Source organism: Sciurus vulgaris (assembly GCF_902686455.1).
Source record: "Sciurus vulgaris genome assembly, chromosome: 7".
In the NCBI taxonomy this organism is placed as follows: Eukaryota; Metazoa; Chordata; class Mammalia; order Rodentia; family Sciuridae; genus Sciurus; species Sciurus vulgaris.
In genome coordinates this window covers 115,428,320-115,453,071 of record NC_136467.1, presented here as the reverse complement: position 1 = coordinate 115,453,071, position 24,752 = coordinate 115,428,320, and the positions used below count along the sequence as shown (strand labels likewise).

General features: G+C 46.0%; 1 protein-coding gene across 18 annotated transcripts in view; it reads right to left on the bottom strand.

Moving 5' to 3' along the window:
- The window catches only part of TRERF1 (transcriptional regulating factor 1), a 206,621-nt gene that overhangs the window by 42,222 nt on the left and 139,647 nt on the right, over nt 1-24,752 (bottom strand). The gene's annotated exons all lie outside the window — the stretch shown is intronic.

Genomic DNA, 24,752 nt, shown 5'->3' with positions numbered 1-24,752 from the left:
TTAGAAATAGCCAGGCCCACATACACCACATCGCTGGCAATGCTCCTGCAGATCTGGACTCTCACATGAAGTGCTGAAGTTCTCTTACTTTCCAGCCACTGTTCAATGGCTCATTAGTTCATCGATTTGTTAATTTACTGTTTTGTTCATTGATTAACTCACCCATACTTCTGGGACCCTGCTATTGAAAGTCCAGCACTATTCTAGGTCCCATGGGGGATATAAAGAAGTTTAGGACATGCAATTTACCTGTTCAACAAATATTTTAGACACCTGCTAAGTGTAAGACAGGATGCTAGGAAATGATTAAGATATGGGCCCACCCTTGAGGGGCTTACAGTTAGAAAAGGTGATGGGGCACATGAAGAACTCCAACACAAAGGGGAAAGCTCCGTATGTGAAGCCGGGTGTGGTGGCACACGCCTGTAATCCCAGCAGCTTTGGAGGCTGAGGCAGGAGTATTGCAAGTTCAAAGCCAACCTCACAGTGAGGCCCTAGGCAACTCAGCAAGATCCTGACTCTAAATAAAATACAGAAAAGAACTGGGGATGTGGCTCAATGGTTATGTGGCCCTGAATTTAATCCTCAGTACTTCCCCACCCCTAATCTATTTGTGATAAAATAATAAAGGTGAAAATAAGAGATTTGGGAATTCAGAGACTGGAGAACCTGTTCGCAGCAGAAGAACAGAGCTGGAGAGGGGTTTGAAGGAGAAGCACTGCACTAACAGTCACCTGGCTCCTGTGGTCCCTGCCCAGGGAAATGTCTCTGCATAGGTGACAGATGGGTCAGAAGCTTATGCCATGATCTAGCACAAAAACGTTGCCTGGATCAGTCAGTTTCCCTCTCTGAGAAATGTGAACAGGAGTCTAGAGAGACTGGACTGGTCTGGTTTGAGTCCTTTCGGGCTCTTAAATAGACTTCAAATTGGACTGTGAACTTCTGGGAGCAAGCCCTGCACACACACCTGAAGCTTTGTTCTGTGTGTGGTTTTGGCGGTCATGGGGACTGAGTCCAGGGGTGCCCTACCTCTGAGCTACAACCCCAATTCTTTTTACTTATTTAGTTTTTTAAACTTAACTGATATACTTGGTAAGCTAGATCTTTTTAAAAATACATTTATTGTTATTTATTTTTATGTGGTGCTGAGGATCGAGCCCAGTGCCTCACACGTGCCGTCGAGTACTCTACCACTGAGACACAACCCCAGCCCCAGCTCTTTTTTTAAACATTTTGAGATATGGTCTCTTTGAGTTGTCCAGGCTGGCTTTGAACTTGTGATCCTCCTGCCTCAGCCTTCTCAGTTGCTGGGAGTACAGGTGTGCACCACTGTGCCCAGCACACCCCTAAAGTTTTAAGAGAATCGGTTTCCAGATCTTCAACTTCTCTAGAAGCTCCTTTCCCTATCTGGGGGATGAGAGAGGGACAAGTAGTCCTTTAGTTTCTGCTCTTTCATAATCGCCCTCCTCCTTTATAAAGAGAAAGGTAAACTCACCCATCCCATTCCAAATTTTAACTGGATTTATTGATCCAGAGAGAAGACCCTTACATCCCCCACCTGAAGCCCACTGGCTACCACACTAGAGGACATTTAAAAACTGGGAAGGCAACTTAAAAATTAGCATACTATAATGACACAGCCATGGCAATGTTTATAGCAGCTCAATTCACAATAGCTAGATTGTGGAACCAACCTAGATGCCCTTCAACAGAAGAATGGATAAGGAAACTGTGGTATATATATACAATGGAATATTATTCAGCCATAAAGAATAATAATATTATGGTATTTGCAGATAAATGGATGGAATTGGAGAATATCATGCTAAGTGAAATAAGCCAATCCCAAAATACCAAAGGCCGAATGTTTTCCCTGATATGTGGATGATGATATGTAACGGGGGTAGTGGAGTGGGGAGTCAGAGAAGAATGGAGGAACTTTAGATTATGTAGAAGGAAATGAGTGGGAGTATGAAAAATCGTGGAAAGAGACTGACATTGTTACCCTATGTATGTGTATGATTACACGAATGGTATGAACCTACATTGTGCACAACCATAGAAATAAATGATGTACCCCATTTGTGTACAATGAATCAAAATGCAGTCTGTAAATTTTTTTTAAAAAAATTAAAAACAAAAAAAAAAAAAAGAAAAAGAAAAGAAAACTGAGAAGGCAGGCAAAGGAACAATAAAGCTGTCCCTTTACCCTCTCCAAGGAGGAAAGTTTCTAATTTTGTGTGTCAGGGGGAGTAGGTACTGGGGATTGAACCCAGTGGTGCTCTATCACCAAGCTATATCCCCAGTCCTTTTTATTTTTTATTTTGAGACAGAGTCTCACTAAGTTGCCAAGGATGACCTTGAACTTGTGATACTCCTGACTCAGCCTCCAGGGTAGCTGGAATTACAGGCATGCACCACCACAACCAGCTTTCTAATTCTTTCTTTCTTTCTTTTTAAAGAAAGTTCTAATAGAAGTAATTGAAATATGATTTTTGGTGACAGATCACTTTGGCATACAACTCAGAAATAAATCAAAGAATTGAGTGACCCTGCTCTAACAAAATTTGTCTTCCTATGTGAATGAGGGTTTTCAGTGTTTACATCTACATAAATGAAATATGGAAATATACTAATGCTGATCTTTTGTCTCAGACTAGCAATAAATAACAGTCTTACATGCATAAATAAACATTGCAGAAATATGCCAGCACTAACCCTGGGTGATAACTCCATGGACATGCATGCTTTTTGATAATTCAAGCTGCATACTATCTGGTCAGATATGGGCATGTATGTTATACATCAATAAAAAAGTTTATTTTAAAAAACCATCCACTACCACCATCTCATTAAGAGGTGTATATTCAGTCTGATTTTATTTTTATTAATTATTTATCCAAATTAGTAATACATTTGTAATATTCTGATCAATTAAGTACTGTTAGCACTTGTAATGTTAACTCAAGCCAGAAGAAAAACCTTAATGCTTAGAGCTTTCTGATTTTAGGAAATTAAGAAAGTTTTGACTTTATATAAGTCATCCCTGAGAAATATGACAGGGACACAAATGAAAGAGTTTCCCTCAAGCATAAAAATATATTACATATATAAAGTTAGGGTAAAATTCCTTGGGGAAAGTGAAATGGAAATAAAATTTTAAGGAGAAAAAGAACACAGAACACAGAGCGTGTTCGTGCATTTTTGAGATGGAGGATGCTGGGTATTGAGTTGCTACAGTGTTTAGATTCCATCGGACAAAATTAAAACAGTGACGTCATAGTTTTACTTAAAAATATCAATGTTTACAACATTCTGGAGATCGTATCTTCTGCAAACACGATAAAAAAAAATGTAGATGTAAACTTAAAAATGGGCGAGAGAGGAACTGGGGGCAGCAGTGCATGCCTGTCACCCCAGTGACTCAGGAGGCTGAGGCAGCAAGGATTTCAAGTTCAAGGCCAGCCTCAGCAACTAAGTGAGGCCCCACACAACTTAGTGAGACCCTGTCTCAAAATAAAAAAAAAAAAAGGGCTGGGGATGGAGCTCAGTAGTAAAGTGCCCCTGGGTTCAATCACCAGTATTTAAAAAAAAGGTGAGGGGGTTTAAGGAGGATTTTTAAGCAGAAAAATCTGGAAACCATTGTAGTTGTCCCCTTCCACGTGGGAGTGAGCTTTATGGGTCTCTGTCCCTTTCTGAACTGTAAGAGAAAGAGATGGAAAATTTGCATGCAAGGGGTTTGGCTTGGTGGGATGAAGAGGGGATGGAAGGAAGCATAGGGAAGAGGCAGGCTGGCCAGAGACAGGGGAGCGATGAACGGCCATGGAAGGCCTGAGGGTGTGGGTTAGGAGGATGCTGAGTTTCAGAAACAGAGATCAGTGCCCTGCTGCCAAAAAGGTGGTCCATTATCCCTGGGAGAAGGACAGAGATGCAAAATCACAGGCTCCAGCTGAGATCTCCCGAATCAGAATCTGCATTTTATCGAGGGACCCCAGCCCCCAAGTGATTGGTGGGCACCTAAAATCTTAGAACTGGATTAGCAGGCTCTTGCTGCATACAGGTGAGAGTCAGACCTGAACTCAGGTAACAGTAAGCAAGGAGAGGGAGAAATGAGAGAATCATCCCTTGTGCTACTACTGGAAGTCACTTTCTTCAAAATGCTCTGCTCTTCAGGGGTTTGTGACCTCCTCCCTTCCACACATCTCCCTTGGTGGACTCAGCTACTGCCCATTCCCTGTGGACTCCCAGTGACTACCCCAGCCTGATTTGCTCTGAGCTCCTGAGCAGCTGCCCAATCCACCTCACCACTGCCATGTTCAAGGTAATTCAACATCATCTTCCTCAAACTGGATGCTGTATCAAGGATCTCTTTCCTTGAATTTGCCATAGTCCCTCCTGGCACAGGACCATTGCACATGCTGGCCCCCTTATTGAAGAACTCTTCCTTTCCCCACCTCCTCTTCATCTATCCAAGTACTCACTTTCAAATCTTTGTTCAAACTATGTTTTCTCAGAAAGTCCACCCTGACCCCAAGTCTACACCAGGTCCCTTTCTCATACATTCTCATAAAACCACACTCGTTTCCTTCAGACTACTCTTCTCAGTTTTTCACTAGTGTAATTATTTGATTAGTAAATTTTTCTCTATTGGAAACAGGTCTGATTTTTTTTAAACTTATGATTCTATTTCTAAAACCTGTCATAATGTCCAGCACACCACAGGCCCTCTAATAAGATTTGTTGAAAAGGCAGTATTTGTTGAATGAATCAATCAATGAATGTGAAAAAAGAATAAAAATCAGATAACAAAATCAAGTCTCCCAATAATTATGAGGCTAGTATCACCCTTATTCCAAAACCAGACAAAGACACATCAAAGAAAGAAAACTTCAGACCAATATCCCTGATGGACAAAGATGCAAAAATTCTCAATAAAATTCTGGCAAATTGCATACAAAAACATATTAAAAAGATAGTGGGACTAGGGTTGTGGCCCAGTGGTAGAGCACTTGCCTAGCATGTGTGAGACACTGGGTTTGAATCTCAGCACCACATATAAATTCATGAATGAAAATAAAGGTCTATCAATATCTAAAAAATATATATATAAAAAAAATAGTTCACCATGATCAAGTGGGGTTCATCCCTGGGATGCAAGGTTGGTTCAACATATGAAAGTCAATAAACATAATACATCACATCAATAGACTTAAAGACAAGAATCATACAATAGACTTAAGGACAAGAATCATATGATAATCTCAATAGACACAGAAAAAGCATTTGACAAAATACAGCACTTCTTCATGTTCAAAACACTAGAAAAACTAGGGATAGTAGGAACATATCTCAATATTGTAAAAGCTATTTATGCTCAGCCCAAGGCTAACATCATTCTAAATGGAGAAAAATTAAAAGCATTCCTCTAAAAACTGGAACAAGACAGGGAGGGCCTCTTTCACCACTTCTATTCAACATCATCCTTGAAACTCTAGCCAGAGCAATCAGATGAAAGAAATTAAAGGGATACAAATAGGAAAAGAAGAACTCGAGCTATCACTATTGCCGATGACATGATTCTATATTTAGAAGATCCAAAAAATTCCACCAGAAAACTTCTAGAACTCATAAATGAACTCAGCAAAGTAGCAGGATATAAAATCAATACCCATAAATCAAATGCATTTCTATATATAAGTGACGAATCCATCACAAGAGAAATTAGGAAAACTACCCCATTTACAATAGCCTTGACAAAAATAAAATACTTGGGAATCAATCTAACAAAAGAGATGAAAGACCTCTACAATGAAAACTGCAGAACACTAAAGAAAGAAGTTAAAGAAGACCTTAGAAGATGGAAATATCTTCCGTGCTCCTGGATAGGCAAAATTAATATTGTCAAAATGGCCATTCTACCAAAAGTGTTATTCAGATTCAGTGCAATTCCTATTCAAATCCCAATGACATTCTCCACAGAAATAGAAAAAGCAATCATGAAATTCATTTGGAAAAATAAGAGGCCCCGAATAGCCAACACAATCTTTAGCAAGAAGAGTGAAGCAGGAGGCATCACAATACCACACCAAAACTATACTACAGAGCAACAGTAACAAAAATGGCATGGTATTGGCACCAAAAATAGACATGTAGACTAATGGTGCAGAATAGAAGACACAGAGACAAGCCCACATAAATATGGTTATCTCATTCTAGACAAAGATTCCAAAAATATACAGTGGAGAAAAAATAGCCTATTCAACAAATGGTGCTGGGAAAACTGGAAATCCATATGTAACAAAATGAAATTAAACCTCTCTCTCTCACCCTGCACAAAAAAATCAACTCAAAGTGGATCAAGGACTTAGGCACTAGAACAGAGACCCTGTGTCCAATAGAAGAAAAAGCAGGCCCAAATCTTCATCATGTTGGCTTAGGACCTGAGTTCCTCAACAAGACTCCTAAAGCGCAACAAGTAAAATCAAGAATCAATAAATGGGATGGATTCAAACTGAAAAGCTGCTTCTCAGCAAAAGAAACAATGTGAAGAGAGAGCCTACAGAATGGGAAAAAAAATCTTTACCCCATGCACCTCAGATAGAGCATTAATCTCCAGGATACATAAAGAACTCCAAAAACTTAACACCAAAAAAACACAAAAAACAAAACAAAAACAAAAAACAAAACAAAACACCACCAAATCAATAAACGGGCTAAGGAACTGAACAGACACTTTACAGAAGAAGAAATACAACTAATCAGCAAACATGTTCATTATCTCTTGCAATTAACAGAAATACAAATTAAAACTACTCTGAGATTTCATCTCACTGTAGTCAGAATGGCAATTATCAAGAATACAAGCAATAATAAGCGTTGGATGGAACCGGAGAGTATCACGCTAAGTCAAATAAGCCAATCCCAAAAAACCAAAGGCCGAATGTTTTCTCTAATAAGTGGATGCTGACCATAGCGGGAGTGGGAAGGGAAGAATGAAGGAACTTTGGATTGAACCGAGGGGAAGGGGAGGGGTGGGGCGGTGGGGATGGGAAGGATGGTAAAATGAGATAGGCATTACTACCCTATATACATGTATGAAGAAACTTTTTAAAAAAATAATAAATAAATAAAGTCTCCCAATAAGCTGAGACAGGCAGAAAACGAAACTGAGTATAGGCCAAGCAGACGAGAAGCTCTCATGGGGAATAGTCAGAGTTCACCATGGTCCTCATGACAAATGGGACCTAAAGAGGTGGAGGGGACCAAGAGGGGATTCCAGACAAGGGAGAGGTATGAATGAGGTCCTGGAGCCTGGCACAGGTGTCCATGCTGGACTATAATGTCCACGTCAGGAACTCCTTAATGATCAGGTTGACTCTGTAAGCTGGGGATGACAGTGGCAGACCTTAAGGAGGCATCTGACAGAGAGATCCTATGGGCCAGAGACTTGGTATTTTGGAATGCCTTTCCTGGTTTAAGTCTCTCTATTCCTCGAAAGCCTTTCATTAAGTCACTTCTCCTAGGAAGAACAACTTGTTGGGACTCACCAGACTCTGGCCACTGTGTGATTTCTTGTCCCTGCACCATGGCCCTGCAGGTGGAATGGAAACTATGTCATTTAACTTTTGTTGATGTGCTCATTTTGTGAAGTCCTTTTAAACTGCTGGGGAGAGGGATTCCTTTACATTCTGAGCTAGAGGAACCTATTCTTTATTCATTGGTATTTTTAGAATGGGAATGTAGTTTCTTTATAAACACGGACCCTAGATGGAACCCTGGGTGGTGGTTCCTGAGCTGGCAGCCTCAGCCTTATCAGCTGTTAGTGGTTTGGATAGGAGGTGTCCCCTAAACACTGTGTGTGAGACAATGCAGGAATGGTCAGAGTACAATTATTAGATGAGAGCTGTAACCTAATCAATGGATTAATCCATTTGATGGATTAATAATTTAAATGGACTACTGGGTGGTAATTGTAGGCAGGTGGACAACGGCTGGAAGAAGTAAGTCATTGGGGGCATGACTTGCAGAATATATATGTTGCTTGATCCTTGCATCCTCTCTCTGCTTCCTGGGTGCCATGAACTGAGCAGCTTTCCTCTGCCACGCCCTTCCGCCATGATGTTCTGCCGCATCTTGGGCCCAGAGCAACAGAGTCAGTGAACCAAGAACTGTTCTGAAATCATAAGCCCAAAATAAACTTTTCTTCCTCTAAGTTGTTCTTGTCAGGGGTATTTTGGTGGCAGTGATGAAAAGCTGACTCACACACTCGGCAATGTGTTGCCCATGCTGATTAATTCTTGCCCTGCCAAGCCCCCAGACCCAATCATCAGGAAATCAGAAACTTTCTTGTCAGGTATGATCAGAACCCGAAGTCTGAGTTCCTGGTAAGTCTGCTGCATGCTCAAGTTGAAGGCCACTGCCTTAGAGATCACAGGAGGAAACCAAGGGCCAAAGATGGACCTCATCCGCCTAGAACAGACAGGGCCCGCTCATAGTAGACAGTCAAGACTCAATTGCTGGGGCTGGAGATGTGGCTCCGTGCTAGAGTACTTGCCTAAGCACGCACGAGGCCCTGGTGCTCAACCCCTAGCACCATCAAAACAAAACAACACAAAACCCAATCGCCCAATGGAAATGAAGGGACAGCGACTTCCCCAAAACAACAAAAGAAGGTAATGGCAAAACCATTTGCCTTTTATTTCATATTAAATTGGTATTTTTTTAAATAGGTACTCCATTTACACAGTTCAAATCTCAAAAGAGTGAAAATTATGCCATACAAATGCTTGAAAATAAAGTGGAAAATTATAGCAAAAATTTTAAAAAGGGTATACATGAAAAGTCTCCCTCCTGCCTCATTCCCTGGCCACCCAGTACCCCTTTTGGGACAATCAATCAAGTTCTTGGATATCCTCCTGGAGAGACATTTTATCTTCACACAAGAACAGTTGGACACAGTCCCTTTTACATAGATGGTAGGACGCTAGGCCCATATTTCAGCATCTTGCCAAAAGGCCATTTTAAAACGTATCATTTAAAACCTAGAAACTATTCTTGGTGGATTAGTCAATCTACAGAATTGCCATAATACCAACTCAGGATTTAAGTCTTCATTATTTTTCTAATAAGGCAACTGCTTTGCTCATTATGTACATTTCCTATTGGGTAATTGGTTTTCATTCATGAACTAATGAATGGAACTACCACTTTCACATTTATGCAGTGAATTCCTTCCTCAGGAGAAGACTCCAGGCTCTGGAGTGGGCTCTGCAAATGCCACTCACAGCCCGAGGCCCTCTTCTGCACTCCCCCGCAGCCTGCTGCCACCCTGACCACACGACAGTGGAATTGCCTTCTTTGTGCTGGTCTCCCCATGGCTGTCTGGTCACCCAGAGGCAGGAACAGCAGTCAACCTGTTTCATGTCCCTGGATACTGGGATCCAAAAGGTGATCTCAACACCAAACTGAAACACGGAGCTGGGCCCACAAGACCAGGAGCAGGTCTCTTCACCCCCAGGTTCCACACTCTGACATGGACGGAGGGACAAAATTTACTGTTCTCTGAAGAGGGCCTACTGCCCTGAAGCACCAGATCCGTGGAGTGGTGTGGACGATCACAAGGCTCTACTGAGACCTCCTAGTGCAAGGGATGGCGCGCTGCACAGTAGGGTCAGCTACCCAGTATTTCCAGCTTTGGGGACCGTGTGGTCTCTGTCACATCTCTGCTGCTTTAACACGAAAGCACCTATGAACAATATAACTTTATTATTATTGGTACTGGGGATTGAACCCAGGAGTGCCTTACCGCTGAGCTACATCCCCAGCCCTTTTTTATTTTGAGACAGGGTCTTGCTCAGTGCCGAGCTTGGCCTTGAACTTGTGATCTTCCCACCAGGCTACTGAGCAGCTGGGATAAGAGGCATGCACCATTGAGCCTGGCTGTAAAAATCCTTCTCAGCTCACAGGCTGTACAAGAATAGGTGGGGGCTGGACCTGGCTGTAGCCATGGTTTCCTGGCCCTTGTTCTAGAGCATCAATGTCCTTTCCAACCCCCCAGCTCAGGGCACCAGGAGACGGGGGTCAGTCTGCAAGGAGGGCATCTGTCCTAAAGGCCATCCTTTGAGCCAGAGAGACAGACAGACATCAGGAGAGGAAGTTGACTTTGGCGGAGGTCTCGGTGTTTGCTTACAATTCAGAAGGGGTAACACCCTGCTCCTGCCAGACCACCACCGCTTGTTTGAGGAAGAAAACCCCAAACGACTTTCCTTTTCCTACTGGGGCTGTCATCTAGAGACTGTATACACAATTCTCCAAATTGCCTTGGCTTGTGTTTTAGTCCAGCCTTCCTCCCAGGTCCCCCAAGGAAGCTTAACTCATACCCCTGGGATTCGTTTTCTCTAGTTCTGCCCCGAAAGGAGGCAGGAGCCAAGGGCAGTTCTCCAAGACGTGGGCTCGCGGTCCGTGGTTCCCTTTTAAGCAATGCTGTTATTCTAAATGCTTTCTGATTAGTCTTCTAAATAAAGCCGGTGGCTATTTTATAATCCAGTAACCCGATTACCATGGACGTGCTCTGCCAGTGGCGGCGTTAGCGCCTGCACCTCCCGCGGTGCTGCGTCTGGCTGGCTCTTCCTTCCTGGCCCTGCCGCTCCTGCCTGGGCTTCAGGCTGACTCTGCCGCGGGAGGAGTTTCAAGCTCCCTTCAGGCTCCAAGGGATATTCATTTCTCCAACCCCAGTGGCCTCCCACGTTCCCTCTACGTTCTAGGAATCAGCAGAGCCTGACTCAGCTCGGGACCTGAACATGGGGCAGTTTGGACGCTGCTCTCTGTCGACTGGGGCTATTTCACCCGGGCACAGAGACTCCTGGTCCTCTGTCAGCGCTGTCTCCCCTCAGCAGTTCTTTGCCTTCTCCTCCTTGTGACTGAGGTATGCCACCTCTTCTCTGTCTCCCTAGCTGGCACAGAGCGCTGTGGCTGCGGAGAGAGAAGAGGAGTCACCTCATGCAGGACAGCTTCCTAGAGGAGGCGACCGTGGTCTGGATGGGCCTGGCTGACATTTTCTGGACCTATTTTCAAACCACCCTCCTCTGCAAATGGCTGGGACTAGGGAGTGAGATCAGGAGCGTGGGCACTGGCTCTGAGTGTGGAGTGGTTAGAAGGGCACTGGAGTAGAAGACAGGACCACGGGCTTTGGTTCTGCTGACTGTGTGACCCTGGGGACATCACTTGCCCTATATGGACTTTGGTCATGTTTCTATATATCCGCATAATTGAAGGAAAATTTGTCTAAGGGAGTGTGAATAAAATCCATACAATCTTTGCCTCATCTTTCACTGACTTGCAGAAACTAAAATTCAAGGTTCTGTACCTGGTTGGTGGGGGGCAGATGCCCAGAGTGAAGAAACCACCACGAGGTCTCCATCTTTTCTTTCAGGACACAAAAGTTAGGGCAGAGAAGCAAGGTTAAATTGACATAACAAGCATTTCTTTTTTGGGGGGGCAGGTACCAGGGATTGAACCCTGGGGACCTTAACCACAAAGCCACATCTCCAGCCCTTTTTATTTTTTATTTTGAGACAGAGTCTCTCTAAGTTGCTTAGGGCCTCACTAAGTTGCTGAGACTGGCCTCGAATTGTGATCTTCCTGCTTCAGCCTCTTGAGCTGCTGGAATTACAGGCCTGGCTCAAGCACTTTTTGTATGACATTTTGCTTTGAGATTAGTGTGGGACGTGCCCTAATAGCCACTGTCCTCACACTGTACTGATAAAGCAGTTATGGCCTATGATTCCAGGGGAAAAGTGGCATGATGCAAATGCAGAGCCCATGTAAGAAATTTACAACCTGTGGCACCCTACAGCAACGGGCTCTGAGGCAGGGTGTGCCAGGGACAAGGACCACTGCAGCTGCCTGGAGCCTCCTCCCAAGCCAAAGCTGACCCCCTTCTCTAATCTCCCAGCAGTGGTGAAGATGACAGCTGATTCAGACAGGAGGTCTGCAGCAAGAGGACAGGGCAGGTGGGGGAGACACCCGAACAACCAACCCACATGTGAGACCCGGAGTTGTCTGAATGCGGGCCACTTCACAGCCACGCTTCTCCTAAGAAGGAGCAGCTAGAATCTCAGAATCCATCGGCAACCATGCCGAAGACCTACTCTGCGCCAGGTGAGATGAGCAGGTCGGTACCCTTGGCCTCCTGAGGCCTGCGGTTGAATGGACTGGGACCTCATGGATGGCAGAGCAGCATCTGTGCCCTGCCCTTTATATTCTTTCCCACAAATTCATACCAAAGTCTTTCTGCGCCAGAGGATCCGCCGTGAAAGGTTAAAAACCCACCACCTCGGGCCGGGGTTGTGGCTCTGTGGTAGAGCGCTTGCCTAGCATGTATGAGGCACTGGACTCGAGCCTCAGCACCACATAAAAATAAATAAATGAAACAAAGGTACCATGTCCATCTACCAAAAAAAAAAAAATTTCAACAAATAGCCGCCCTTTCTGTCTCTGAGCTTGCAGTTTGCAGAAGGGGATGCTTCCAAAAGACCCCAGGGAATTTCACAAGGAGAAGGCAGAGAGGGACAACGGGTGACCTTAGTCTTGCAGGATGGCAGCCACAGAAGAGGGCTCAGGCCTCTCTGGAGGGTGAGATCACTTCAACCAGGGCCCAGGAGGTACAGGGAGCAGGCCCTTGCATCTGGGACTTGAGGGAGGGTCTCCACAGGAAAGAAGGGTCTGTGTGCAGGACCCAGGAAGGATTTTCTACTCCTACCCCTGAGCACTCGGGGCCAGGATCTTCTGAATCAACACTGGCACAACTGCCAAAAACAAAAAAGTTTCCTCATCCCCAAAGCTGTCCTGGGCAGGACAGAGCAGGGCAGGGCAGGGCAGGGCACATGGGAGGAGATTTCCTTCAGGCTATTCCACCAAAGCCCCAGGGAGTGTAGGGGATTAAGATGGTGGAGAAAGGGAGCTGGCAGGGAGAGTTGCCTCCCTTAGCCCCACCTGCAGCTTCAGAGTGAATTATTAATCTAAGAGAATACAAGACAAGCACCCAAGGGCTCCATTCCTATTACTCAAGCCCCACACCCAGCATCCTGGGAGCCAAGCCTCCCAGAGGTGGCCAGTACAGACTGCTTCCTCAGCAGGGGATAGTGGAGGGGTGTGGCTGGCACCTTTGCTCCATCCCAGCCACTCACCAGGAAAAGCACCAGTCACACAAACTCTCCAAGGCCCAGGATGCCAGCTAGGTTGCTGGGGTTAGGGTCTCAGTTCCCAAAAAGACCGTGACACTGTCATGTGGTCTTCAAAGACATTAGACTGTATATTAAAAAAAAAAAAAAAAAAAAAAAAAAAGGCCTTGGTCACTCAGATTCCCAGAGAAGGGGTGGGAGTCTTGGGGGAACCACTCCCCATCTTTCTGGAGAACAGCTCACAGCTCACAGGTAACAGAACAGCCAGTGGTGCTCCTGTGAGGATGGTAACTGCATTAGGGTTCTGGTGTCTGGGGTGTTTGCTGGGCTGCCCTGCCAGCTTTTAGACAGGAAGCCCCTTGCAGAAGGCGCAGGATACCCCAGGCTATGACGTCAGTGCCCCACTTGGGCATTCTGTAAACAGTGGCAGCGACACAGAACCACATCCTGGGCAATGCCACAGCCCCCAGCCTCTTCGCTTGCGAGATAAGGGGACTAAGACAAGCCATGGCTGCAGCCCCTTTTGGCTCAGAGTTCTAAGGTCTTCTGGGGAATTCTGGGAGTTAGCAAACAAACAAGAGGGACCTCAGGCATCTGGGCTGGAGGCCTTCCCAGAGGCACTTCCTGACTCGCTCCCTGCTCCAGGCCCCGTGGATCCAGCTCTGGCCTCCTCCTAGAGGCCCTGGTGGGGCCCTGGTGAGCATCGCTCCTGCACCCGCTTCCCCGCAGGCAGAAGTCTGCAGACTGAGGCTGGTCTTGCTCACTTCTGGCTCAACCTGCATCTCCTGCCTGACCGTGTCACTTAGCAGGCACAATGAGGCTCAATGAGGCCAGGCAGAGGCCCCATGCTGGCAGCCAGAGATTTGATCCAGGGTCCAGGAGGAGCCTTGCCTTGGTGGTACCTTGTGAAAGCTCTCAGGATTCCTGCGGAGCTGCTGAGGGAAGGGAGAGAGCAGGGTGTGGAGAGACACAGGGGGAGGATGTCCCAGGAGGGACAAGCCACGGGGGCTGCTTAGGACAGTGGGTCGGGAGGACCTTGTTCCAAATCACAGCATGCCAAGATTCAGGAAAATCATATGTTGCATTTACGAATGCTTCTAAGAATTCAGGGCTAGGGAAAGGAGACTTCCGTCCTTCCGCCTCACCTGAGGTTCCCACAGCCAGGAGTTCTGTGTCTGGGATGGTGGGAGGGATCACAGAGTTTGACAACCAGGCAGGAAGAGCCTCAGGGGTTTAGACAGCGTCCTATCCTTTCTGGGTCTGCTACCTTCTCTGGGTATCCGTCACACCCTCCTAGGAAGCCCTTAACCTGTCTGGACTTACTCAAGATAGACGTCCCGTTGGTCACTGGCCCCATTATCTCGTGATCCCAACACAACTTCCCTTTGCTGCTACAAGACCAGAGGGCTGAAGTGATGAACCTTCCAGAGGCCCCTGTAGCTGAACCGAGAACAGAGAGAAGGGGTAGCCCGGGGACAGCGGGGAGAGCTGAGGCCCAGCCCTCCCTGAGGCCTGCACAGGCCCAGGCACGCCTTCTGGCTTGGAAACATGACTCCAGCGGCCTCGGTCAGTCATGTTCTAATTTTCAGCCAATACTAGATTAAAGATCCACAGGAGCAGAAATGTGTCAGAATACTTCTGCTTTTATACCTCTTCCTCCCTTCTCCCTGGTGCCCCCAGGAACACAGCAACCAGGTTTGTCCAACAAAACCCCGTGTGCAGGCTGAAGATCAGGAGGCGAAGGCTGCCCAGGGTGAAGCCCAGGAGACTGCACAAGGGCACCCTGGCACTGCCAGGCATCCTCCAAGGCTGTGAGGAGGCCGATCCTGGAGGGCTGGGCTGCAGAGGGAGAGACACCATGGTGTGTCCACAAGCTGGACCAAGATGCCCAGCAAGAACCCGCTAACGTGCACTGGGCATGAACCCCAAGCCAGGCATGGCATCGGGGCCCGCACAAGCCCCACCAGTATCCCCATGAGGTGGTAAGTACACCTGTCATCTTTCCCTATCCTGTCACCCTCCAAGTGACATCCCGAGATATACATACTAATGTGTATCTGAGAATTTCTTCAGGATCTACATTCCGGAGTGGAACACGATGTGATGGCATCAGTATTTTTTCTGAGACAGAGTCTTGTTGTATTGCCCAGACTGGTCTTGAACTCCTGGACGCAAGCAATCCTCTGGCCTCAGCTTACTGAGAAGCGGGAACTACAGGCACTGCCACCTTGCCTGACTAATGTGATGGCTTTTGAGGTGTTAATCTGGCTAGGCTGACCTACCACCCTCATGACTTCCCTTCTAGAAAGTTGGTTAAAGCAGAAACTCCTAACAAACGATACAGGCAAATGACCTGTATCCATTGCAGTACTGTTCGGACAGCCAAAGACCGAAAACACTCAAACGCCCATCAATACAGAATGAATTAGAGGGAATTATGGCAGAACTAAGATGGAGTACTATATGGCTGTTAGTACAGGGAACAGGGAACTCTATGGAGTGATATAGAAAGCTCTCCTGAAGTTAAAGAGCAAAATGCAGAACAATGTGTCTAATATGCTGTATTTTGTGTAAAATGGTTAAAGTAGAATATATTAAAAATAGAACATAACATAGAAACAATTAATGAATACTGAACTATTGCTCCTAGAAGAAAGATAGGGTTAGGTTCCTGTAAGCCTCTGGTCACATTTTCATTGATGGATCACTACATAACCTTGTTTTATGTGTGTTTCTGTTTAAAGGCATCCTATTTCATATACATTAACACTGAACTTGCAGCCAACAGTACTATAATTCATGCCTGGACAGGGCTTATCTCATATGCACATTTTCTGTCAGGTGATCACAGCCTTCTTGTGCTTGGAGCAGTAGACAACCCTTTACTCTCTCTGTGGGGCCATGTGAAACAGTGGAATCAACAAAAGCACAAAAACGTGAAACCGTGGCACTTCAGAGCCTGCGAGAAGCACACTTGGGTCCAGCACTAGAGGTGCGTGCGGAAAGAAGGCAGAGTGGCATTGTCCAGCCTAAGCTGGGACCACGGCTGGGTAACTCAGAACATTCACCGCAAAGGACTAGGAAAGAGCCATGAGTACTGGTTTTTGTGTTACAGACAGGTCTTACAGAGTAGGAAAAATGGCAAGATGGAATCCACGAAAAAGGAAGATCAACAGTATCTTTATGGTTGCTGGTGTGTGTGTGAAGGAAATCTAGAAGGAACCAAGAAACTAGTAACAGTGGTCTGAGCGATGGTGGCCCCCAAAACTGGCTTGACTAGGAAGGAGCAGGAAAGAGATTTTTTTTGTATCGCTTTTTATGTTTTTCTAACTTTTCGAACCATATGAATATACTACTTCTTCAGAAAATAAACAAAATTAATAAAATAGTGAAAAAATCTGGCATGCACATTAAAAGCATGTAAAGCACATGTAAAGCAGCACTTCCATGCTTTACAAATTTAACTTAAAACACAAATAATTTATGAAACTTTTGAGGTGGGGCCCAGGCCTTTCTTTACTCACAGATTTTGCTGAATAGAGTTCTGCATCTGTACTTAAGCATCAACCACCCAGAATATATAATCTACCATTTTTCAGCTTGATTTCTTTAAAAAAGGAGCCAGAGGTTGAGGTCACTGGTGTGAAGGAACTGTGCGGCAGAATCCTCTGACATGCTTACAGTTCTCTCCCTAACACCAGTCTTGAATAGTTGTCTTGCTCACACCTAATGTGGCAGCAATTCTCTCTTGTTTTATTTATTTATTTATTTTTGAGTGGGGGGGGCTACTGCGAATTGAACCCAGGGTTGCTTAATCACTGAGCCACATACTCAGTCCATTTTTGTATTTTATTTAGAGACAGGGTCTCACTAAGTTGCTTAGGGGCTAAGTTGTTGAGGCTGCCTTTGAACTTGTGATTCTCCTACCTCAGCCTCCTGAGTTGCTGGGATTACAGGCAAGCGCCACCGCGCCCTGCTAGTGATTCTCTTTGGTGGCTTGCTTTTAATAACTTCTTTCTAAAATATTCAGCAGTAAAATCTGAGTTGTCCGATGCTCATTCCCAGTTGAATAAGGTTGAACAAGGTGACAGTTACTTTCATAGAAACAGTATTCCTCTCTTTTTTTAAATTCATAGGTCATCAGTTTATATCACATTTAATTAATTTACATCATCATAATAACAAGTACAATGGCATAAGTAGGTCTGGGGACCAACACAGTCAGTGCTCATCCAGAGCAGGTGCTGTGGGGGATGGGTGCTCTGTTTGTGGGGTACTAGAGAGCTGTGGAAAGGTGGGTTGCTGCTTAGATACGGAGAGGTTGATGAAAGGCAGCTTCACCTGTGTCCATGTGTCCCGCCAACATAACATGCTACAATGCTAGCTGTCACTGAACTGCACGTCCTGGCCCTGTTCATGCAAGCCGAATGCCAGGGATGTGTCTCCAGGTCAGGTGCAGGCTCCTTGGGGGCACCTGGGGTCCTGCGGTGCTCAGGGCGGAGCTGGGTGGCCCTTGGCAAACATTTTCTAAAATGACTAGATCTCTTTTCTTCAAAGACTTATAAAGTGGGATTTCTGACAAGGCTGACATTTAGTCTTTGCATTTTAGGAAAAGGCAGGTCAGTAAGATCTCCCTTAGGCATCTGGGATATCAATGCCCCCAGCTGCTCCTGATGGAGATGAATCAGCCCACCATTCAGGGAAGATGTGGAATGCTTTGCTCACAAAAGGGGTAAAAAGGTCAAAGTGACCTGAAACTAAAAGGCCAATGTCTCAGCAGATAACCCCAATCGCCGCTTCACAGGGACAGAGGGGGCTGATAGGCCTTGACCCTTTCCTGTACCCCAAATGTTCACCCCTCTATCCTTACTCAAATGCTCTTCTCTTCAACCATCTGCAATGACCCTTTTCTCAGGAGCCTGCGTCAGACACTGGGCCCCAAGAGCCCATCCCCACTCAGTTCCTGCCAATGTCCCCTCTGCCATTTCCCAGCCCATCTTCTCTCATTTCCTTGGCTCAGGGGTTCTCACCTCATCTGTGACACAGCTGGCCTTACCTCCTCCAGCCTCATGCCCTGTAGTTCACGTTCTATCCAGCAGTCCTGCCCACACCACCATCTGCTGAAAACCTCCAGGCCTCCCTCTGCCAACAGGCCAGTGTCCAAACAGCCAGCACAGGAGGCCCCTCATCATTTGGCTTCATCTGTCTCCCCAATAATTTTCCCTTCCCATTCCCCAGAGACATCCTGAGCACCTGCCCTATGGAGCTAAAATCACATTTCCAGAATGCTGGTCCCTCTGTCTGTGATCTCTTTCTGTCATCCTCTACCTTCTCAGTCTACAGGTCTGATTGTGGCTATTGATTTCTCGAGTGTCCACTACGCACCAAGCACAGTAGATATGGGGAAGACAGGGAGTCAGCTTTGGCGGAGCCTGCAGCCCGGGGTGGGTATCTCACTTGTGGGCCAGTGCAATTTTAGGATGTGCTAGTGGCTATAATAAAGGGTCATGTTCCCAGAAAAAAGGTCAGGGAAGGATTCTCTCAGGAAATCACTGGGATGCTTGATCAAAAGATGAGAAAGAAAGACACAGGGGAAGCAGGGTGTGGAAAAGTATATTCCAAGTGGAGTAAAGGACAAGGTGGGCCAAGCCCCGCGGAAGGCGGGCATGTGGTAGGAACAGAAAGAAGGCCAGAGTGGCTGGACTGGGGGAACGAAGAACACAGTGGGAAACCGGAAGGCAGGAGCCGGACCACTGGAGGTGTTTGAAGGTAAGGAGCCTTATCTTTATCCTAAGTGCCCTGGGAGCCACTAAGTACTTTGGATTGGAGTCTGTGAGCAAGCCTGGGTGACTGATCAGATTTCTATTTGCAAAGCTCACTCTTCTTACTGTCTAGTCCAAAGCTCAGCAACATTTTTTTTGGAAAGAGCCAGATAGCATATGTTGTAGGCTTTGAACTTAAGAGGTGAAATAGAGGCTCTTACATAAATACTTACATAATAAGAGAAAAAATAAATTTCTACAAATTCTTGGAGGAACCTCAAAATGTAGTAATAATAATCAAGTATTTTTTTTTTTTTGTAATACAGATTTACTAATGGGAAAACAGAATTTTGGGGGGAAGGATTACATTTACTTAATTGAGGTCCAAGTGGAAGGATTACATTTTACTTAATTGAGGTCCAAATGTTTCCCCATCATCAAATGCTCATCTGTGAAAATAATTTATACCTCTTGGGTTATGCAAAATCAGGCAGTAGCTGGATTTGGCCAGGGACTGTAGGTTGTCATCCCTGGGTGCAGAAATTATGCAGAATTAGGCGGGTGAGTGAAGGGAGGGAGACTTGATTTTGCTATGGTTTCACCAGGGAGCTCAGATGAGGGAGATGATGGCGGGATATTCTGCAGGGAGCCTGATGGGACTTGGTGAGGGGGTAGGGTGCAGAGGTGACATCCAGGTGTCAGGTTTGCTTGGAGGAAGACTGGAGCACTGGGAACACTCGGTCTCACTGGAGACCTACAACAGGAGCTGTCCTGAGGCTGCTACACAGAGGGCGCCAAGGTCCAGAAAGGTCTGCAAGGCCCCTGACAACAGGTGATAAAGGAAGGCAGGAAAAATGCCCGACTCAGCAGAATGGGTTGGCACATTTATGTACCACCTAGCACATCCTTCCCAAGTGTTTTGTCTGCCTTGCCCTTCAGACTGGCATCTCATCTAAGGACTGCCTCGTTTGACTCTGTTTTTAGGGGTTGGCATTACACCTGTACACGTGGGGTGCTAAACTCACATGGAAGAAGGGAGGGACCGGGGATGGGGAGAGCTTTTGCTTCCACAGCCAACAGCAGATCACTTCAATTCTCAACGAAGCCAGCTTCCCACTCCGGCTCTGAGGGGTTGACCCTCTTCCATAGCTCCTCTTCCACAAGAACCGCCTCTGATAGGGGTCAACGAACCCTTCCCCAATCACCCTGAATCATCCAAGTAGGTGTGTGTGCACACATGCACACACACACACACATCTCCTCCCTGTCAACCCTGGGAGGAGGATTTGTGGTGATGGTGTATTGACAACACACCCATCAACTGTCAGTTCAACGTGTCAAAATATTATGTTTCATCACCCAGAACATCATTTTTATTTTTAATTAAAAAAAGTTAAGTGGCAATCCCACTCATAGGGAAGGGGATGGAGAAAAAAGCCACAAGTTAAAGAAAATTAATTTTTCTTTTTCTTTGCTTGCTTCCTTCCTTCCTTTTTTTTGGACAGAAAAGTAAAAAGCTCAGGACTCTGCCCTGTTAACAGCCCTGGGAGGTGAAGCCCAGTGCTCAGATGCAGAGATGCACAGAGGTCAGTTCTGGGGACCATAAGGTTTGCTTGACAGTGGAGCTCAGGGAAGACCAGTCTCCCTAGGTCTTAGTCACAAATCCTCTGACCCCCGGAGGTGACACAGAGGCATTTGTGAGAAGTGTGCATGCCCATGTGGCTAACAGAAATATTCTAGAAAGCACAGTACAGAACACATGGACACATACTATTTTACAACAAACTTGCAAGGTCAGAAGTGTTTTCTCTGTTTCAGAGATGAGGAAATTAACACTTGAGGGATGACCTTTGTATGGTCACACCACTGGTGACAAAGGGCTAGGACCCTGGTTGAAGGATGTTGAAGGATGAGGCTTCCTCTGATATTCTGCAGCTTCCCTTAATTGCTTGCTGTGGTTCTGGTTAGTACGAGGCTACTTCCCCCTTGCTGGATCCTTCCAGCTTTTATCTTTGACTTCTGAAGGGCCAACAAGAGCTGGTCTATACCACAGTATGGACATGCCCCATGAATGTAGCTACCAGCTCCTAGTAACCTTCAACACTCCAGTATTTAGGCATTTAGACGTGAACTTGAAGCGGGAAGTAGGAAAATAATGCACCCCCTCCAAAAAAAAAAAAAAAAAATTCTAGGCTTAAGGGGCCAAACTCCAGTTATATGGATATTTTTTTTACTCATCCATTCTGAGGAGAAATCAATGGCTCATGTGGCAAGCCTCAAGAGCACTGCTTTTGGAGCTAGAAGCCTAGCTCTAATCTTACACCAGAAAGGTGAGTAACCCCAGCAGAACCATCCCACCTTGGTTGTGACATCTGTAAAAGAGGAATATCAATACCTACTCTTCCTGATTCTTATGAAGACTAAACAAGAGAAGGTATGAGACACCATGGCACCCAGGGGGGAGGTACAGTCATGCAGCCTGGGTGGGGTTTTGGTTGTTTGGTTTTAATGTGAGTATAGTTAAGATCAAGCCCAATGGCTCAGTTGTGATAGCTTTGGTTTATTTGTTTCCTGGGTAACCTTCCCCCTCCCTCTGTTTCAATTAGCAGAATGGTGCTGGGGCAGAAAACCCCAGAAGTGGACATAGGAAGAAAGAGAGAAACTCGGGAGCCTGAGGTGCTCTGGTACAGGGATCAATGACCTGGCTTAGCCCAGCACCATCTGGAAGGACCAGTGCATTAGGGTACTTTTATTTTGATCCAGAATAAAGATTCAGAGACATGATGGAAAGGCTCAATTACATTCACTAAACAGAGCAGTAACCAGAAGAAAGCATGTGCCCATGTGACTTGCTCATTTTTGCAAGAAGCTCCCTGGGGCCTATGGGTCTACATGGGTCAGTGCAATTCAGGGGGACACGAGAGCGAATCCGAGTGTGGCCACAGGTCAGGCTGAGTTCTCCAACTTGTAGCTACTGGTAATGAGGTGGTGCTCTGCTCTCTGGGGTATAGCTGTCAAGCAGCTCACATCCCCAGGAGAGGAAAAGAGAAGTCATTTAGTGGCTATTAAAAGCATAACAATACCCGTGGTTATCATTAATGAAAATTAAAGTCCTTTGAGCCTGAGTTTTGACATCTTTAAAACTAAGGAGTTACTCTGGAGTCATGGAAGACCCTCCATGATACCAGAGAAGGTAATATTCTACCTGCGTCCTATTTCAAAAGCCCCAGCTTTCAGATGCCAGGAAACTGGCAACACAGTCACCATTTCCTGAGGATTGGTTGCTAAATGTCCTCCAATGACAGGCTCTTTGAGGACCTTGGAATACACAGTCTGGCAGGGCCGTCCCAGGGGGGCAGGACTGAAGTGGCCTCAGTGGCCCATGAGTACACCTGATGATCTGATGGGCAAATGGGGCCTTCCCCCAGAGCTCCCGCCAGCCTCCCAGACGTTAGAAAAGAAAATATGGGGCCAGCCCTATCCTGACCATTTGGGAGGTATCCTCATATCTATTATTTCCATATGAGCCGTTCCAGCAGGAAGCTGCTTGTGTATTTCAGGCTGAGCTACGGGAGCCCCAGGGAGGAAGAGATCTGAGGTTGCATGTGCTGACAGAAGCCAACCCAGGGAGGTGAGAACTGAGGGCACCTACCAAGTCCCAGGCCCAAGGGCCTCTAAGGGCCACAAACCATTGCTTCTAGGATGAATCCCAAGTCTTCACATGCATGAGTGAGTGCTTCCAAAGAACACAGACAAGAAGGTATTCTGGAGATGCAAAGACGCAAACTCTTATTTGGTCCCATCTCACTGATAAAAATGTCCCCGCTTTCTCTCCATAGCACTCATGTGGCCCCTCTTCCTCCTCCACTCTCGGGCTTCTGGAACCAAACCAAATCTCCCCCTCTCCTCTTGATTACATGCTCACAGATTATCTCCCTGTCACAGGAAATTTAAACATTCTCAGACAAGTTCTTTTAAGCCCACTTCCCCTGTCCTCCTCCCCACCCCCCACCCAGTTGCTGTGTATTCAGGAAATGCAAACCCCATAGAAAGATAACCCGGACCAAACAGAAAAGGGGACCAACTCTGTGACCTTGTTGGGCAAATGACTTCCCCTCCCTGTACCCTGGACTCCACTTCTGCAGAATAAGGAGGTAAAGGGACCCAGTGAGCTCCAATGTCCCCCAGCCTCTGACCAGCTAAGGCTCAGTGGGATGAGCCTCCCCACAGCCTATCTCAGGACACCCAACAATCCCAAGCACACCATGATACTGAGACAATAGCACTTCCCACCACAGATATCTTTGTGATCCCTCAAGATCCAGTCTATGGGGGGAAAGATGCTGGGAGTCAGGACCTCTGGACTTCAGTCTGTTCCACCATCTTTTTGGAAGAGGGAAGGAGAGGGTGGGGGAGGGTACAGAGCAGACTTAGGTTCTAGCTATAATGCTGCAATTAAAAATATAGAATAATGCATGGACCAGTATAAAAAAGGTGATTAAAATATTATTAGAAGGGAGACTGCACATCAGTGAAAAGGAGCTGATGGCCAATCTCAAAAGCAGCACTAAATGACTCAGTTTAGAATATATTTCCAACAGCTTTGATGTGACTCTGAAAGCATAGGAGCTCTGTCACAGGCCCAGGGTACCTGCTGTCACAATAACTCCAACATCCTCAACTCCTCAGAAAGCCCAGATGTGATATGTCCTAATTCCCTGATTCTAGATATGCTTTCAACATCTGCCTGTAAGGCAACCCCTTACTGCACGGTCAGCCAAGAGAACGTGCCCGGGGAAGTCACCCAATGAGGAATATTTAACCTACCAGTTAAGCTCCCCGTGGGCAAGGCCAGTTGGATGTTGTAAGCAATCAATCCTGGCTCACAGCTCTGAGTAACTAGAATGAAGGAGGGGCAGGAAGCATGAATCATCGAGAGAGAGGCTGTTAACAGAGTCTGAGGTTTGCTGGTGGGGTTGGGCATTTAACCCCAGGCAGACAGGCCTGGCCACTTGGTCTGATGGGGAATATCAAGACATCATCTTGGAACCGGGGAAAGCTAGAAGCCCCTTCCTGACTCAAACCACCTCCACTGGACTCAGGCTCCCTAGCAACCTTTGCCCTTCTAAACTTATCTAAACCACACTTGAAGAAAGAAGACAAGTGGTTGGCTCCAAGTAACTTTTGGCACTCACAGATTGAACTTTCAGAAGAAGGTGCCAATCCCTGTTTTACAAAGATGTGTTGGTGGCCCTGATGCACTGAAGCCTTAGATAGAAGCTCTACACACAAATCCATTCAAGAGCAGTGCGTCTTTCAGCCAGGAGCCTGGTGACACAAATATTAACTGCAGGACTTCTAGAGCTTTCCTTATGCTATGGGAAATGGTTCTTTAAGAAAGGTGGTGAAAGTCATCTGAGGGGCTTGGAAGCACCTTGCTGGGTCTCACTGCCTTATGAGAACACCCATCTCTAAATCTCTGCAATACCCAGGATGCACGAGGCCCCTGCTCCAGTCACCTCCCCCTGGCTGCCCCTTGGAGCCAGGAAAATTCTTCCTCCAGCTCCTCCAGAAAGCCTTCCTGACCACACAATGTACAGCTTCCCCTCCTTGGAAATCCACTCTGAATGCCTGACAGTCTTATGAAGATGTTTTATCCTTTATGTCCTTTTTGGTTATGAAGTTTGTTTTATTAACAGACTAATTTTTAAAGGACTTACAGGTTCATAGCTACTTTACACATTTTTAATACTATTTGCCCACAGTACAGAGCCTAGTGTCACTATGAATAGAAGGTGCTGAGATAAGA